Source organism: Empidonax traillii, unplaced genomic scaffold (assembly GCF_003031625.1).
Source record: "Empidonax traillii isolate 1590-97213 ecotype Southwest subspecies unplaced genomic scaffold, ASM303162v1 scaffold771:size604852, whole genome shotgun sequence".
NCBI classification, from domain to species: Eukaryota; Metazoa; Chordata; class Aves; order Passeriformes; family Tyrannidae; genus Empidonax; species Empidonax traillii.
The window spans coordinates 425786-439541 of NW_020955964.1; the positions used below are offsets into that span (position 1 = coordinate 425786).

Here is a 13756-nt window from a genome sequence, read left to right on the forward strand (position 1 = left end):
GTTCACAATATTGGGCTACAACATATTTTTCATAAAAGAACAACACAGGCTTGTAAACACATCAAAAAGAGAATGAAAATAATCTTATTTTCTTGACTAAACTGTGAGTGAAGACTGAGTAAATGTGAGTGGGGCTCTGAAAGTTGTTGTAATACCATGGTTCATTTCACACTGCTATTTCACATTTTCTCCAAGGAAGATGCATATGAGATGAAAACTGGATTCAGTTATAGAGGAGGGGCACTGGTGGTACATCTATCATAGTGTGGGGTGAAAATCTCTGCCCTGTGAATAATGACTGCACTTTCACAGATGTACTTCACCAGGCCTCCTGGTAGCAAAGATATTTGTAAACTCCCAATCAGTGCAAATGAAGAGAACCAGCTGTAGTGGTGATGTGCAGATTAGCTTCTAATCACAAATGAAAGGAAGCCTGTTTCTGGATGGGTGTTCTCCAAAGAGCAGAGGTTTCTGAAGGACATTTTAAGGGATGTGGTGTAATTTAATCATTCATGAAGGGCAACAGTAATTTTAAATAATAAAACCAGTTTAAAGCATATATGTTTTAGGTCAATCAAAGAACATCCATGCTTCCTATAATAAAGAAATAAGACTCAGGCCTCGTGTATTTATACTGATATTTGGAAATGCTATCTCTCACTGCATAGCAAGTATAAACACAAATCTATCCTGTAAATGAAAAGTTGATAATAGCTCATGTGTATACAACCTTCAGAACTTTGTGACAGTTTAATGTCACTGCTGAAAACAAAAATAAATGTACTTTAAGACTTTTTTTTCCTCTGTGCTTTTTAAAAAATTTTATGTTTTCTTGTCTTCAATAAATATATGCAGAAATTTAGGAAAAAGAAGTCATTTGTGCACATACATATGAAGAACGTACACACTGAGAGTGTTGTTAAATAAGATAATGAGATGGGTAAGGAGATCTAACTGCTCCTGTTGCTGAAAGGGTCAGTCCTTTTCCTCCAATCCTCTCAACCTAGGAACAGCTCTAAGCTCCTTCTTCTTGTGCTGCTTCTGGCACTTGTCGGACTCTTCAGTGAGCTGGCTGAGCTCAAAAGGTGGCAAAAAAACACGAACGCAGCAGAGAAAAAAATTAGTGATTTTTTTTTTTCTACTGCCTGAAAACTGTGAAGGGCCACCTATTCAGCATCAATGCAGTACACAGCTGTCCCATGGCACCTCATTGTCACACTGCCACGTTGGGCCAGGGTCTGCCAGCTGCAGCAACGCTGTGTTGATGTAACACACACATGACCTCTGAAGTCAATGGGAATACCTACGTCAGCTTGATGCAGGACAGACTCCCAGTGTTATGACGCCAACTTTAGTATATTAAAAAACTAAAAACTATAAAAAGCTTTTTTCCAAGCTTTTTGTTTTAAAGGACGAAATTGAGTCCCTGAAAAGAAGTAATATATCCATATCGCTTTCTTGGTACATTTATGTAATATAATAAATAATATTTATGCAAAATAATAAAAACCCAAAGAAACATCTAAAAAACATCTAAAATGTAATGTAACATCAGACACAGCAGCTGTTCCTACGTGTGACAATGCACCAGATCAAATAAATGGTAATCTTTATTACTGGAAAAAATATTTCCCATTATAGTGGGGTTAAACGAGTGTGTCTGTGATATCTAGGGCAAGATGGGCAAGCCACTGTATGCTGATTAAATGATCACTATAGATTAAACTGCCCACTATACTGGCTATGTATAAAGAGGTTTAGAAGTTCAGAGTGACCACAGAAATGGAGCTTACCTGTGCCTAGGTAACCAACCTTTCCTAAACCTCAGGGTGAATCCATTTGATAATCTTTTTTCTGGTGGTACATCCTTTCCTCCTCTGACTAGGTCAGCAAAGACACGTGTAACTGGTCAGATCCCACTGACAGTGACCAACACTAACATAGGTCAAAAAAATATTCACATCTACTTTGTGTTCATCTGCAGATCTGACATTTTTCTTTGCAAAATGGCAGTGATATGTACACATATCACTTAATTTATTGTTATCTCCTCAATCTTTGATTTCCCAGACTCTTCTTTGCAAGTGTGCCCAAACTGCTTGATACCTCACAGTGACTAACTCATAAGGAATTACAAAACAGGTGGATGAAACCCACTGCACCCTCTTTACTGAAGCACCTTTGTAGCTCTTAACTGTGTCTTGAATACCCTACATTATTAATAACAGAGCAGGCCCTTAAAAATCCTTTCATCCTATTTCATTGATTTCTCTGATGTGCCTTGTTTTTCTAACATAGCCAAAAGTAACATTTCTAACATGTTCTTATTTTACACTACTTCTCTTTGCCCTGGAATAACCTGCCTGATAGAGACGAGATGAAAAGAAAACTCTTCTCCCCTTCGCCACTTGCTGGTTTTTAGCAGTTAAGGATACAAACTTGCCTGGTGTGACTCAGGGCAATTGAGGTCTCACACTCCCAAAGTTCTTCACTACTGAGAATTAATTCTGAAAAGTGATGAAGATTCATGCAGTGCATCTTTGTCTCAAAGCTGTTCCCAAACAGCTCCAAAGTATTTCCTTAAAGGAAGTGTTAAATGAACACACTTTTTTTCTCAGGAACTCCAGAGCTAATAAGCACAAACAAGGCTGAGACAGGTTTTTGAGCAGCAAGCCTGTGAGCTGTGTGTGCAACACTAAGCATGCTCCTATTTATTTTCTTAGGCACAATCACAAACTGGAATTTCTTTTTACTTTGAAGGTTACAGGCATTAGCAAGTCACGCTTACTTAGGACTTCCAATAAAAACCTCTGTTTTCATCCCAGGACTGAATTTTGTTTCTGTGGTTACAGACTGCGCCACGCGGGCACATGAGTCAGTTTTCTGGCCCTTCTGGCATGTATACACTTACACATATCCATGCACACTGCTCCAATATCTACAATTCAAAATAAACAGGTGGAGGTGGGTGATTTGGCACCAGAAAAATTATTATGAAATGAGGTTTAGATGGTAGAAGAGACTAAACTTTAACATCTAGGGAGACTCTAAGTTAGTGGCACAAAGCAACTGTCCGTCTTTTTAGTATGTTTACAGTCAACATTGCTAAAGAGGTGACAATCTATCAATCAGTAAATAAAAACGGGTCACTTTTTATACAGCTTATTCTGTAAGATGTTCACATAATTATAAGGATATTTTCCAACATGTACAAAATTCCATATGGTGTTTTATGAATAGTGCCATGGGAACTGCTTTAGAGAATCATGACAATGTTTTGTTTTATTAAATTGTTAGAGTTCACTGTGAGACCACAGACAATTCTTTTTTAGAAAGCTATATATATGTTCACTGTTTTCAGTCTGATTCCCACAGTTTTCTCTTGGTTTCCAAATCTCTGAAGAGATCTGATGGACACCAGCCGGTAGGGGCAGAGATTAATAACAGGAGGGTCAGCCAATGGAGGATGCATGATGCCTTCATATGGTTTTGTTACCATGTCCTAAGAGAGCATTGAAAACGCACAGTTTCCATGCCACCTTTCAATCACCAATGGTTGTAGGAGTTAAAGTCTTGAAAGCAAACAACTCACACTGAGGACAGATCTGCAAAGAGGCAGTGGGGCTTCTATAAGGGAATGCAGAAGCTCGTGTACAGAATAAGTGTTCTGCCAGCTTCAGAATCCAATTAGCAAAAAAACCAAAAACAAAAAACAATTCATTTCATAGAATCACAGCATCATAGAATAGTTTGGGTTGGAAGAAACCATAAAGACCATCTAGTTCCAACCTCCCTGCCATGGGAAGGGACACCTTCCAGTAGACCAGGTTGCTCAGAGCCCCATCCAAACTGCCCATGAACACCTCCAAGGATGGGTCATCCATCCACAACTTTTCTGGGCAGCCTGTGTCAGTGCCTCACCACCCTCACAGTGATGAATTTGTAATATCTAATCTAAACCTTCCCATTATCAGTTTAAAGCCATTCCCCAATGTCCTATGACTCCATGCTCTTGTCCAAAGTTTTTCCACAGCTCTCTTTTAGCCCCTTTAAGTACTGGAAGATGCTCTGAGGTCTCCCTGAAAACTTCTCTCGTCCAGGCTAAACAAATCCAACTCCCTCAGCCATTTTCCATAGGAGAGGTGCCCTAGCCTTCTCATTATCTTTGTGGTCCTCCATTATTTCCTCAAAAAAAGTTGTAAACATCTGAGAAAAGGTCGCATGGGACATAATAAGACACTTGGTCTTCAGATCCACACTGTCTCCTTTTGGAGAATGGTACAGAAATGCCCTATCTGACATGGCAGATACTCCCCACCCTAGGCCAGCCCACCTCAGCCAGGAAAAGGAGGATGTACAAAAGTGTTTCCAGATTTATAAAAATGAGAGATGGAAAACATTCATTAAGTGTGAAAGCCTAGACTTCTCCAAGAGCAAAACTCTTCTTCTGAAGTACTCTTTAAGATCCTTTCTGTTTATAAACTTTAATCATCAAGGCAGAGAAAGAAACAAACGAGGGGTTGGAGCAAACCAACTTTATTTCATGCACCACATCGACTTACAGCTGGTGAGGATACTTTGGGATTTTTGCCATTTATCTCAGGGGATGTTTTTCAATACAAGTAATCTTACAGCTGGTAGATTTTGAGAGAAACTTGGCCAAAACCTTTATCTCATTGCTAGTTTTCCCACTGTAATCACCTCTCACACTGAGAGAAGCCATAAACTGGCATGATCCTGCCCATACCCACAATAAGACTTCACACTACACTGTGTTTCATTTAAGGACATCACTGAGTTCAATACAAAATTGCTAATTGTTACCATTCTCATTTTTTTTAGGCTGTTAATCTGAGGCATGGACAAATACACTGTTTGCTTCATACTATAAACTGACTCATGTGACAGCGACAAAGCTCCCAGGCTAATGGTCTGCTCAGGGGACCACTTTGCTGCTGACAAAAAGCCCCATGAAAGCCAATTCTACTGTGGTGAACTCTATAAAGATCTGTCAGCCTGGCTTACAATTACCAACGTGAATCACCTTTATCCAGATGCAACACAATAAACATATTAAGGAAGTAGACAAATTGCTAGACTCTTGATGGCCTTTTTTTTATATACTCACCATGTTTGCTGGTCAGTGGTATAGCTACTTTAACAGCATTTCTGCCTTATTTATTTACTATGCAACATTCAACTTAATAGCTTGTTTCTCTATCTTTGGGCCAGAGGCCAAGGCAGATGTTTGCCTGACACCAAATCCTATTAGAAGGTGCAGTAATACAATTGTGTGTTAAAGATAAATATTTTATAGCCTACACTTACCACCAAGCATCATCATTCCCTAGGCATTTAGAGACAACTATCTACTGGCAAAGAAAAAATAGTTATCTAGCTGGCAACTGAAGGCAACTGGGAGTTAATAAGCATCAGGACCGCTTTCTAAGAACTGATGAAATGCCATTCAGTGCGGCGTGGCTGTACGAATTCAAATGTACCTGTTTAATTTGATAACCTCAAAGAGTTGTTCTGGAACTGACAATGTTGCGTGTCAGAAATACGTAGGAATAGCACCACAATAGAACAATTAGAGCTTAATGAATCAACACTAATCTCAGTTTCTGGAATGAAGGTTCAAAGAAAATAAAAATCTTATACCAATGAGAATATTTCATATTAGAACTGAGATGCAAAGAAAAGAACAGAGTACTTTAAGTATCCTGTTTGGCCCCTTCAACTAGTAGTCTACTTCACCTGTGCACAAGAAAGGGCCTCAAAATCTTTTGCTCAGCGCTGGTCAGACAATACATGGAGCTGCTCAACCTAAAATAAATTGCCACATCTACTGATCTACCAGCCCAGGGTGATATTGCACACATATTGACTGGTGCAATAAAAGGTTTTACCCTTTCCTTATAAACATTGACTGTCTCTATACAAAGATGCATTAATTTAAAGATAGTAAGTAAATTAAAAAAGGAGGCAAAACAAATAATTAGAGGAGAATTGTTCATGGTATCAAATAAATACAAATATTTATTGTAACACAGAAATAAATTGTTCCTAACTATCCACTGACCTATTTTCTGCCTAGTCATGTTCCCCTGGATAAGAAAATGCTGTGCTGGGAGGGAGGGAGGGGAGAGGGAGAGCACATGGAACAGGCAGGCAAGTAGGTAGATTCTATGGTTCGTATCTAACCCTGAAATCCTCTGTGTAAGCCACATCAGTGCAAAAAGGTCATGAGGGGTGCACTGCATGCCTCTCACTGTACAATGAAGTACATCACATGGGAGAGTGGAGGGATATCAAATTATTTCACCTTATTCTTAGCTGCTGCACTAGAACAATCTTATCAAGTCACATATCTATGATTCTATGATTCTATGATATGCTTTTTTCCTAGATCTTCTTGTCCAGGATAAAGCTGCCACCTACAAGCTCATTGCAATAACACCTCTCTTTCACAAAAATGCTCCCTGTCACTGTTCTGACTACATTAGCAATAATTTTAATAGGAAGTCAGGTAGTATAACATGAAAGGCAAAGAAGATTCTGAGGCTCTGTGAACACATTTAATTTACTTCCCAGTTGCAGAGCTTGCAGTCTTGTTTATTTTTCAAAGAAATGATGCTACTCCATTGAATTTCACTGCAGGAGAGGTTGGATACTAAGCCTAGAGAACTGTCACCTGCCCTTGTAACTGTGATAACAATGCCAAGGCAGACATGGAGGTGAGAGGGGATAAAACGGGTTTCAGATGTCTTGAAACATCAGATTTCACATTATGAGCCAAAAAAAAATTAAAAAAAAAAATAATGCCCTTGGAAACAAAGGAAATGTGAAAAAGCTGGGTCTGGTATTCTCTTGCTCCTCCTCTTCCTTCCCCAGATGAAGCTTTAAAGGACTGATTCCTTCTTACAGTACATCATCGCCTGCTGAGATTTCAATTTTTCTGCTTCATTTGTGTTTTATACAGCTTTTATACTTCTAGCTCAAGTAATCCACACCTGGCAGCCTGGGATGTGAAAGTCTTGACAACATCATGGAAACTCAGTCATTATTTTTGAGTGCTCCTTCACAGTTTCCTCTTCTGTAGGGCACCTAGTGTGATGCTGATACTGCTAATGTCACTTGATGTTGTGCCAGATTTTGATTTTTTTTTCTTTTTTCTAAGGCTGAGAGGTCTGTTTTAATTAAAGACCCACACATACAACCCTGTTTTGCTCTCATATCCCAGTGGAACTCTAATCTTCACATGCAGGTATAAGGACACTAAATTAGGAAAAGGGCAAAAGGCAGGCAGTCCTTTAAACAACTCCTTAAATTGCTCCTGAATCTGGAAAGTCAGAGAAAAGGACAATAATCATAGTATCCACCTCCATGTTATTCCCCCTCCTCTTTCTGTAAGAACATTTTAAAAAAGCAATTTGCAACTGCAGATACACCCCCCATCTCCATCACTGTACTGACATCAAACACCTGCCCCAGCCAGCAGCAACTCTAGAGGCTGTACCATTTTACAGGGTGATGGTGAAGCACAAAAGGTTTGGTGCTCAGGGGCAAATGGGTTGCTTATTGAAATCAAGAGCTGCTGATTTTGCCAAATTTGACAGTACATCATGTAAGCACATTTTCCCTTGAGCTGTACTATTGCTTTTAGACCTGGTTTGAAATGTCTATCCAGGTACTCAAATGGCTCTCACCACAGCCACATCAGTCTGTCTTATACTATTTCAAGCACATTTGACTTCAGGACTAGCTGGAAATACTACAAAATCAGCTTTTTTGTGTCCTATTTTTGAACTTTTATTCTATAAAAAGAGGGACCAAGTGGGAATAAATAAAGTAAATAAAGAAGAGAACAAGCCTGATCATTTCAGAAGCCTTTGCCACATTTGGTCTGAATTTGGGTTGCCCTTTGAGAGAGAGCTTTATCTTTATCTCACTGATTCATTCCTTTCTCTTACTGCCTCCTTATTAAGAAGAAATCTTTCCAGTGCAGAATGCCTTATAATCTGAAGTTCTCACATGGTTGAAAGCATAAGGTGTAATGGGATTTCAAAAGCACTTGGGCACTGGTCTATGCATAAAGAACATTTAACTTAATGGTAAAATCTCCTTTGACTTCACTAACTTCTAGAAAATCCTGCTAATGTATTTCTGCTGTTCATAGGTCTATACTGGGAACACTGTTTTCTTCCCTTGCAATATGAGCAACACTAAAAGCATGAAAGCCTCTTGAAATGGAGTCCTTAAGGAATTGTACATTGACTATCCATAAAAAAACCTCTGTTCTAAATCACTTGAAATCTGATCACAGGTTAGAAGTTTGCTGGGGAAAAAAAAAATCAGTGAACGATTTTAAACAAAGAGTAGCTGTTGGAGTGAAGTTGTCTTCTTCTTCCTTCTATAATGCAGCTTCTATGCACAATAAGACCTCACAGAATTACAGAATATGCTGAGTTGGAAGGGACTCGCAAGGATCATCAAGTCCAACTCCTGGCCTTGCACAGCACAATCCTCAAGAGTCACACCATGTGTCTGAGAGTATTGTCCAAATGCTTCTTGAACTCTGGCAGGATTGGTGCTCTTAACACTTCCCTGGGGAGCCTGTTCCAGTGCCCAACCACTCTCTGGGCGAAGAACCTTTTTCTATAATATCCAATCTAAACCTCCCTTGACACAAGTTCAGGCCATTCCCTTGGGTTCTGTCCCTGGTCACCACAGAGAAGAGATCAGTGTCTGCCCCTCCTCTTCCCATCATGGGGAAGTTGTAGACTGCAATGAGGTCTCCCCTCAGTCTCCTCTTCTCCAGGATGAACAGACCAAGTAACCTGAGACACTTCTCGTATGGCTTCCTCTCAAGGCCCTTCACCATCTCCGTTGCCCTTCTTTGGATGCTCTCTGATGGCTTAATATCTTTCTTATACTGTGATGCCCAAAACTACACACAATATTCAAGGTGAGGCTGCACTAGTTCAATCCATACTTGTAAAATACCTATGACAAGGCTGTGGAGATCTAAAAAGATACCTTGAGTACAGTTATTTTCTTCCTAGATTTCCTTTTTTTGCAGTTGGAATATTTCTAGACCTGAATTTCGCTCCAGTAAATGAAACTCTCATATGCCCAATTTGCCCAAGGGATTGCAAAGAATTTTTATTTTTTGTTCCTTCCCACTCATAAATTGTTACAAACTAATACAGGAAACAACAATTATTCAGCCTCTAGGGTTCAACTTCTGGAGCTGCACTAGCAAGAAGGAAGTTACTTCACGTTCAGTACATTACAATTTTTGCTCTCATAGCTCAAGGCAAGGCTAAAGCTGGCCTTGAGATTCATTTTAAATGATGTTTTAAGTTGGTGTATTCCAGGCGCAAAAAAGCAAACCATTCTTGCATACACACAGAGAGGATCTCAAACGTGATCTCACTTGGTCAAACAAATGCCATGAAACCTTGGCAATGTCATAATTTTGGGTGCGTTAAAGATTAAATTTCACTTTACACAAAGTCTTCCGTTAATATATCCAGCCTGCTAACTAAGGATGTACTGGCTGGAATGACTGAATCTGAGGTTCAGTTCAGTAAACGCCTGGTGCTAGGGATGTGCTCTCAAGCACAATGCCTGGTCTGCAGCTGCCACAATGGAAGGGCCTGAATCTCCTGTAGGTTGTAGGTCAGACCTGTCCCCCTGCACAGACACTCTCAGTTGCCTGGGGCATCTCAGGTGCCGCTAGATGCCTGTGCTCAGGCAAATGCAGTGGACTTTGATCAGGGCCACTGAAAAAGCAGAACTTATGGCTCTGTTTCTGCCTTTAGCAGACTTGGTGCACAAACTTGGTCAAATCATGTTCTGTCTCAGAGCCTCCAGCAAGCTGTCCAGAAATTGGTTTAATATAATTTATGAAACTTTCTGAGACTGTTGTAGCACTTGGAGAAAGAAAGCACTCACATCTAATACACAGACCAGCTGCTACCATTTAAAAAGTCAACATATGCCAGGAGTTTCTGTACAGACTATGTCCTTCTCATCTTGCTCGGCCCCCATGCAAAACGAGAGATTGGTCCAGTCACTCATGAGGTGCTGATGTTGTTGGCTTCTGTTCTCTTTTGTGGTCTTGCATGCAAGTATGCACACTTTACTACAGTCTTTGGAAAATTAAGGCTTTAAAAAGTCTGTTGTTCTAGTACAGAAAGAGTTCTTCTTTTGTTTGCCAAAGTGGACAAGTAACTCCCCCAATCTTATTTCTGTGCTTTAGCAGGGGAGCATTCATGGAAAGAAAAGTGTGCACAGAGCTGCTCTAGCAGCTTGGTAATACGACACAGGAATAAAACAAGCTGTGCTTACATTAGCCCGCAGCCTGGGCTGCGTGGAAAGAGCTATATACAAAAGTGTAAAAACGAAAACCATATGCACGGTTTTACACATTTCTCCAGAACCCCTCAGACAGCACTTACATGCTATGTTATTAAGGCAGAATTCTGCTGTTCTCAAAAAAAAGTGAAAAGAAAAACACAGGGACAGAAATAACAGAATGAAAGAAAACGGCTTTAACTTCAGTATTAAATAAACCTTTTCTTGACCCTAAAACTAAAGTAATTACCCCAATGAATAAACCTTTTGTACAAGCTCTGTCAGATCAAGAGAACGTGCCTGCTTGCAAACAGCACACGGACATGCAGGCTCAATGCTACCATTCCATGTAAGTACAGATGCTTTTCAAAAAGACAAATCTACCTTCGTTTTTCTACCACTTTAAAGGTGATCAAAACCAGACAAAATCTGGAACATTAAAGACATTCAGACATCTAACTTCTATTGAGATAAATACTTATTGGCATCCAAGCAACCTTTACAAGCATGGCTTAATCTCTTTTGTACAGCAATAAAATGAAAGTATCTGTCTTCTTGTCTATTTTTCCCACTGAAATAATCACTTGTAATCATAAGATCTATTGAAAGAGATAGATATAGAAATCTATAGATTTAGAAATAAGAGAGTACATGTAGAAATCAAAAACAGAAAATAAAAAGTTCAAGTCTAACATTAAATAAATTATTACATCTCTGCTTTAAAACTAACCTAGTTTTACACATTGTAATTTTCTACTGCTAGTTTTTACTCGCAGAGCATCAATGAAGAGATATACTCTATAGAGAGAGAGCAGCTGGGAAGGTTTCATAGCCAAGCATCTGACCTTTACAGGCTTCTTATTATTTAATTATCTTTGAGACATGTCCTTAATTTCCTCTCTATTAGAGATGCCTTACATCTTCAATACAAAAATCTTGAAATAACAATTTTGCCTGCCATTATGGCTTGGGAAGCAGGGTTATTATGCAAGAATTGTTTCAGACACTTGCAGAGAGAAAAAAAGGTCACAACAAATAATATCTAGATTTGAAACAACTAGCCTCACTTCATGTTTCTTGGAAGTGCTGCAGATCTAGCAGCAGTAGGCAGAAAGCTGCAGTTAATATTTAGGGAGCAGTGTGCCATGGGATCACATATGTTGTACATCAGTACACTACTGACTGAAATTGAAAAGGATTTAAGAACCAGAAGGAATTCTTGATCTGTTAGGAGTTGTCTGAAAAGGCAGACAGGGAGATAAACTCCAACACTGGAACATGCTCACACCCTCTGTCCACTTCACCGGGAAATAACTGTTCATCAGTTTGGGGGGAAAAATGTGAAAAGATTAAGGGGACACTGATAAAGCTGTTGTTGACTTCCAGGTGCTAAAGTTTTAAGAGCTGTATCACTATCCATCCAAAAACATTATCAGTGTTTTACTGAGAACAGCAAACAAAAATGTTCTAGGTATGGAGAATGCAAACTAATGGGAAAAGTTTCACTTCCACACAGCCCTCATTCCATTTCCAGATCCAGGCTCAGCTCATGTTTGCTTTTTATTAAGCCCTATAACGAGAAGAAACTGGATTTACACACGGGTTGGGTGAAAAAATGAAATCTCACCAGGCACACTACTACACCTGCTTTGAGAGGGGAATTCTTGCAGCTCACAAACCTCAGACAGAGGGAGCTGACCCCATGTTCTTGTCTCTCCTTTTAATACCCTACCTATCAGACTGTGCTGGATTTAGCTAGGATGGAGAGGGCAACCTCCTGTTTTCCTTCTACTCTTCTGCATTCTATTCTCTTTCTGTGGCCAGCTGGATGTTTAGTGGAAGACACTTTGCAGTGCTGCAGCATAACCTGAGCCTACTCTGTGGATAAGCGTTAAGTTTTCAATCAAGTAGACCTGTCAACTAAATGTCATTCATGAGACCAAATACACAAGGAAAAAAAACCCTACAGAGCCTGGAAGGGACTCATAAGTGCCCTTTTTGCTTTCTGCCTGAATTGAGTGACTGTATCCTTTCTAAATACTACCTGGCTGAGACCTACAAGCTTTGCCACACTCAGAGAAGCTAGGTAAGAGCTGGAAGTAGGAGACAAGCATTAAAAAATGGGTGGTAGCAACAAGAAGGTAATCAAAAAAAGCAGTGAACATCTGACAGAGTGCCTGCCAAGCAAAGGCTTGTAGTGGGACACACAGAGCTGAAGGCAAAAAACTATTTACAGAGCATGCAAAGCTCTGCTGTTATTTTGCAGGAGAGAGACCAATAACATAAAAAATTAAGTGATTTTCCTTCCTGGCACAGTTCTCATATGCTGCTGTGTTTCTTTTTCTGTGCAGATCAAAAAAAAAGAGTTGCCAGTGTGAGAAGGAACGGGTTACTACTTAATTATCCATAGAGGGTTACCACAAGGTGCAAGTGCTCTGCAGTCCCTCTCTGAAACAGAGGAAGGGCTAAGATGACCATACTCACACAGCAGGGGAGAACTGAGCGCTTCCATGGAGCAAGTGTAGTCTCATTAACAGTTAAAGAGTTCTGATTCAGCAAAATACTTGCTGAACTTTCAGCCTCTTTAGCCTAAGGAGAAGTTTGGAAAAGGATAGCTGGGACATTAAAATCACTTCTCCTCATCTGGAATCTTGGAGATCTAATAGTACATGGGGGACTTTGAAGTTAAGTAACTGAGGCACTAAGGAGCTAAAAGAAAAGTGCAAGACAGAACAGATCACACCCCACATTACTCTGCACAGTATCCCGACTCCTCAATATTTACATGAACACAGTTTAGACTCTTCCAGACATTAGCAAAGCAAGTGTAAATACTGTGAGTGGCTTTGAGACTCTAAGGGGATCACACTTCTGCATCCTCTCTGAAGTGGAAGTTGCTAGAGTTTAAGTTAGCCTACACACAGGCAGCAAAAGTAAGGGAAGCAAATCAGAGCTACTTAGGCTCTTCCTTTTCCTTTTGCTAAGAACAAGCTAAATACAAAGCATTTTCACACTGAGCTAAGGAAGAGTCACCTTGTCACCTCTCACACAAAGAGGGTTCCCAGTCCCATGCTTGTCTCTGTGCCCTTCAATTTCTCCTCTCTAAGCTCAGTCCTACTGTGAAGTGTTCCTCTCCTGGTACCCTCTTTGTGTGAACTGCTGTCCTAGGGACTGCACGGGGGTGGATTACATTTTAAGCTATTGTAGGAAGGGCAGTTGCCTTTTGATGTGTATCACCAAATGTGGTATGCCCTGGCAACCCCTAACAAACAACAACAGAGCTCGTCTTGCACTTTGATGGAGGAAACTACTTACAGGAGTTTTTTTAACTGATACGGGGAACAGTACTTTTCCTAAACATTCTCTCTTGCAGAGATAGAAGTGATATAAAACC

General features: G+C 39.9%; 1 protein-coding gene across 1 annotated transcript in view; it reads right to left on the reverse strand.

Moving 5' to 3' along the window:
* The window catches only part of TENM4 (teneurin transmembrane protein 4), a 268706-nt gene that overhangs the window by 158507 nt on the left and 96443 nt on the right, over window positions 1-13756 (reverse strand). The gene's annotated exons all lie outside the window — the stretch shown is intronic.